Consider the following 6,000-nt stretch of genomic DNA (forward strand, 5'->3'; position numbering starts at 1 on the left):
GTTAACCACCCAAAGCAGAGAGATCTGTTTCTGTGTTATTGTATATAACTATACTGTTATCTGTATAACTACAGATATATATATATTTATATATATCTTAGGCAATATCATCTTTAAAGTATTTCTGTGTAATGCTGTAAATTTTGTATCACTAATTCCTCATTACTTTTAACCCCTATCCTAACCCAGCTCTCCCTTAAATCTTTGGGATATACAGTTTGTGTCTGCAATTTATATTGGAGAGGATACCCAGCTAGCTCCAAAATCACATGTGGCACAGCACTTCAGTAATTCATTTCTGTATCCCAGAAGAGACTAAGTTAATAAAGTTTACTTGGAGTGGAGACTAGGCAAATTGCCAGATTTCCTACTTACAGGTTGGAGTTTGAAGCCAAATTTAGGCTTAACCTTTTAGAAACTAAATTTAATTTTAGGGACATATTTATTTAGAATACTGTGTTAAATACAGGATCACATTAAATTGTGAATAATGGCCTTGAACAGCCAGACTCAGGCTGCCTGTAGCTAAGTATTTGATGTAAATATATCCACTTAGAATACAAGCAGTGCCACATCATACTGCATCATGGCTGCAGTGGAAACAGCATCAGGTTCCAGCAAAATAAAGAAGAGACTGGGGAGGGGAAGAGGGGTTGACAGTGAAAAGAATTGTAGATTGGATTTTGCCATTTCCAATTTGTATGAAAATAAAATAGAATTTAGTCTTGCATATCCCTAGTAAGCCCCACTTCATACCGTGTCTTACAGTGTCACATGCTGGAAAAAAAGTGAAAAACAGTTAAAGGTTGGGTCTGACATTTTTATAGCTTATCTACTGCATAAGTTATTTTCCATGTGTATTAGTTATTCCTCAGCTTTGTGTATTGGCAGCTTTATGTACTGGTAGTGCTGTTAGGCTACAATTAAGCAAAGGCCCTGGGGCAGGAGGATGGACAGACACATACCTTGGAACTTTATCATGAGGTGATCAGAGGTAAAGAATTGTTAGAATATGGTGGAAAGCAAAGACAGTTACTGAACAAATACAAAATTGGAAAGATAATTAACCCTGCTGTTAGATAATTTTTTTTAAAATCTTTTTTTTGTAACCAAAGTTATCCAAATAATTAAAAATAATAAAGCAAAAAGAATAGAAAATGCTGGAAGAGAATTTCAATTCCACTTAGAATTACGAGAATTTGAAGTGTCACCAACTCATATTCTCAAGGAAATGCAAACCTGGCCATTTCTGTGAAACTGAATGAATAAACAGAAAAGTTGAAGTTAACAGATGTGTGTAAGATACTAGCAGCCACTTTGCTACTATTGACTTTTCTTTCAGAAAAAAAAAATTGAATTATGTACTTGAAATCCATCAGATAATTATATGCCCAGGAAAGGAAAAGAACATACTGCCTATGGGCTTAGCTGAGCTTTGTATCCTCCTCCTGCTTAGTTTATCACATGGTACACATCTACACCAAAAGCCCCCCAAAACAACTAAAGCAGAAAACAAAGCAGAAATAAATTAATTTTGTGAAAATATGTATTACAGTAGTGCTATGCTTATTAAATTTTTAAATCACCTATGAAACACTAAAGGATCTAAAACAACTTCGTTTTAACAAGTTTATATTCATTTAAGTAATTTTTAAGCTTTTATAAGGATTATGTTCTGCACTGGAAAAAATTCCCAAGCATGAGAAGAAGATTCCAGACCCAAAGCTCTCTTTCTGTACAGCAGCACCTATAAAGTGAGGCCACATGTATGATTTGCAGGATGCCTCTCAAAGGCAGGACATAAATAAGTGCACATGAGATGTAATGTCACCTGCCAGAGCATTGTTAATGTTGAACCTGATTTTTGTCATGTGATTATTCTAGAAACAAATGGAAAGAAGCAGTAGAAAGGCATAGGCATACTCTGCATACTAGACTGTACTCTACAGTGCCATTTTTACATGCTAAATTCTGAAGAATTATATTTCTGCTATTTTTAATTTTCTGTGCTTACCTATGATGGCTCTCTATACTATCATCTGTATTTTTTTACATGAGAGTACACAGCAGATTTGTACTGTTCTGTTTAAAAAGAAAATATCACATTTCCAAACAGCTTAAAAACTGCAAAACCAGTAACCTTTTCCACAGAGCCATCTACATCAGACTGGTTGTATTTTGAAATACTGAAAATATTAAAACAAAATAACTTTAAATAAGTGTCAGTTTAATTTATTCTTCAAGCTGCATGTTTAGACTGTTTCTCTCAAGTTTTGTTTCTTATTAACCAAACAAGTAAATGTGTTTTTATCCTTAACTCAGCAACATGGAGGAGAATCATGTACAGAGTGTGACATGAACACTGGATTCTAGAAAATTTACATTATCTGTACAGCTTATACCCTGGAAATTCTAAACTTGCTCATAAATATTTTTTTATCAGCAGTGTTTGTGATTCAATATCCTGTTAATTAAAGAAGACTTTAAACATTTGTTGGAAAAAATGCTCTGTACTTACTGCTTTAGCTTAGATAACATTCTAGCAAGGGATATGCTCCTACAATTCTTTTCGTGAGGAATTCACCACTAATGTGCATAACAAATATGTCAACATTCAGTACTGTGACCCAGAAATATGCATTTGATTTAAATGTGGAACTGAATCACAATACTGTCAAGACACTACAAAAAACACAGTACATAAAAAAAAAAAAAACACCAAAACTAATGGCATATTCCAATTTTTATCTCAGTTCCAGCCCAAAAGTCAACTGCAAACTTTTCATGCAAGATAAAATTTTCCTTACACTTCACTGTTTATCTTGGAGCTGTTTAAAGGCTAAATTTTCTGCCAAGTTAGTTCAATTATTTTGACAAGGTTAGTCCATGACAGAGCATGCCTTTATCTCTCCTGACATATCACTTGATTGCTGATCTGGTTATGTCACAGAAGCTGATCGATTCTGCAGAGCTCCAGAACCTCCAGCTACAAGGAGATTGTCACCCCAGCATTCAAACCAGCACAGAGCACAGCAGTGGAATCCAGTTTCACTGATTGCAAAATAAAATGCACTCCCCTGCCCCCACAGAGCCACGGAGGCAATGACATCCTGAACAGATCATCATGGGTAGAGATATCCCTGAATTTCACCTACTATGCAATACCTGCAGTGCCTGCAGTTAGTCAGTCCCTGATAACTGAGTGCCAGCCAGCACACACCACACACACACACTGCTGCACTGCAAGGATGGACTGGAACGAGCAATAGGGCTTGTTTTTGTTTGGCAAAGCCTTGCATTTCATTTATCATGTCTACACTTAACTTTTGGGCTTTCCACTCTTATGTTTTTCTTCTAACAGCTATGCATGAAATGCTCTCTGGGGGTTAAGTTCAATGTAACAGTGGAGAAAAACACATGGGCAATACTAACAATTTGCTCCAACACACACTGTGTTAATCCCACATTGTTTTTAAATATGTGTTTTCACTGAAAACAAAGGCATCTAAGACTTTCCCTATATGTTTTTAATTTGGGAAATGTTTGATTTCCCAGAAGCACAGAGCAACTCTCAGGAGGTCTCTAACAAATTTGAAAACAAACAAACATTCTTTTGCACAAGCTTTGAATCACAATTTAGACAGTATTTTAGATGTAAAGTGCTGACTGCACATTTGACAGGATTTTGCTGGCAGGCATTCCAGTATTTCTTTCTCCTCCTCTGAATAACAGGACATAAAATATTCTTTTAACAGAGGGTAAAAATTAAAATATACACTGAACAATAAATATTGGAAGACAGGTCAATGCAGCTGTGGTTCCTAGAGCTGCATGACTCACTATTAATTTCATTACATTGAAAATGGCATGATTTCAAAGTAAGAGCCTCTCTAAAAGGCAGAAGTGGTCCAAAGGCTCAGTATTATTTCAGGCTCTTGTAAAGATATAAATCTTCAGGAATTATAGGAATTGAAGTTGAAAACGTGCATTTAAGTGTACTTAAAACCCCTTGATATTCTACATTTCAACCTTCAAATTGCACCTTGTAACAGCAAGCATTGACATTGATGTAGAGAAGCCAAAGCAGGGCTGTAAACATTGGCCATAAACCTGTCACAGCTGTTCCTGTGGGCAGTCTAAACATCCCTTGTAAGGTTTCTGTTGGGCAGTGCCAAAACCTGTTTTATTCCCATCTAAAATGGTATTGCTCTATGGACAAGATTATAATTGCTAGTCTGGTAAATAAGACTTATCATTTTTAAGATTATGAGGGAAAAAAAGAGAAAACTATGCAATCCCCTATAGAGTGCACAGTATTGGAGAGTTTTTAGAATATGCAGAGAGGCACTGAAGTGGAAAATAAATTTTTCAAATAAGTACAAAACACACACTGAATACTGTTCACACTGATGTCAGCTGGAATTTAGTTACTGGCTTCAATGAAGAGACAACATTAGATTCTAAAACATATCACATGCTACTGTTCACTTTAGAGAAAAATAATAGCATTTGAAAAATCATTTTATTTCCTCTAAGACAGGTATGAAAATATAACATATATTGTGCCATCATCTGAGAGGATGAATACAGAACAGATCAAGGCAAAATGCTGGAGCCAAGCATTTGATCCATCTGCTTGTAAACATTGCTTTAAACATAGCCAAGCCAATTTAGAAAACACTAAAGAATTAAACATCATTTCCTTATGCTATGAAGCAGCTTCCTAGCCATCTTCTTTGGTTTGTGCAGTACCCAGTACTTCTTTGTAGCATATACTAATCAGGATATTAACCTGATGTGATTCTGCCTCACTAACAGAGAGTTTGAAGCAATTTGCATTAAAACCATGTAAAGTGTCACTTAATAACAGAGATAGCAGAATAAAGTCATAAATTGAGTAAGGCAGGAGGAAAATCCTAGCAGCATAAAAACTTTTACTGGCACTTAAGAGTATTTTTCCCTGATTAAAGCAGAATTCATGGAACTACAAGGCCATGACAAAGATCTGTAATTAGCCCTTAAGAACTACTGTTATTTTCTGACAGTTCAGAAGCTGCTTTTGTTTATTTCAGGAAATGAAACATCAAATCTACTCTAGACTATCCAAAACTGAGTACATAGGTTAACACCAGCTAATTGCCCAGTGCCAGCATTTGGCTGAAGCTCCCACAGTAGAATAGGAGACTTATGGACTAATTCATAGTTGTAACTCATTCTTGTCACCCAAGCAGAGTTTTTTAAGGTAGCAATATGCACTTCAGTACCTGGTACTTAGATTATGCTGTGCAACAACAGAAAATACACAATGAAATATAGTGAAGGAATTATTGGAGATAAATTACTGTTAAACAATTTTAATAAATTCAGTCAGAATTCTTGTCAGTGAGATGTATGTTATAAAAAGAAAACTCAGTATCACGATAAAGTCACATCTACACAACTTATCCAGACAATTCAACAATATTTGTATCATGATACCTTTATCTTAGTAGCTAAAAATTACTTCTATGCTGTCATGAAACATAAAATGTTTTTCACTATCAAGTTCATACAACAAGGCTTGGATGGAATAGAGAACTTCCACAATTCTTCATAGCAGGGACCACATTCATACCCATCACCACATTCCTTTCCTGTCGTCTATTCAAATATCAGAAAACATCCTTGAAGCAACTACATTGCAATACTGCCTTAACTGCTTAATGCAGAACAGCAATATTGAGAAATTGTCAGTGAAATGGTAGGAGGGGAACGTGTGCTCTGTTGTTTTTTGCATGTCTGTTTGGTTTGAGGGCAGTGATTGTGCATGTAGGGGCTGCATTTGCTATAATTGTTTTCTCATTTAGAAAGAGCACAGATTTCAGGGTCTGTTTTTATTCTTCATTTCACATACTCTTCTCTTTAGGTATAGCCCTTTCTATTTTGTTTTCTTTTGTTTCCCAAACAAGGTTCTCTGTCTTGGTATTCTCTGATCTAATTTGAATCTTGTCTTTAACCTAA

Source organism: Oenanthe melanoleuca, chromosome 9, assembly GCF_029582105.1.
Source record: "Oenanthe melanoleuca isolate GR-GAL-2019-014 chromosome 9, OMel1.0, whole genome shotgun sequence".
In the NCBI taxonomy this organism is placed as follows: domain Eukaryota; kingdom Metazoa; phylum Chordata; class Aves; order Passeriformes; family Muscicapidae; genus Oenanthe; species Oenanthe melanoleuca.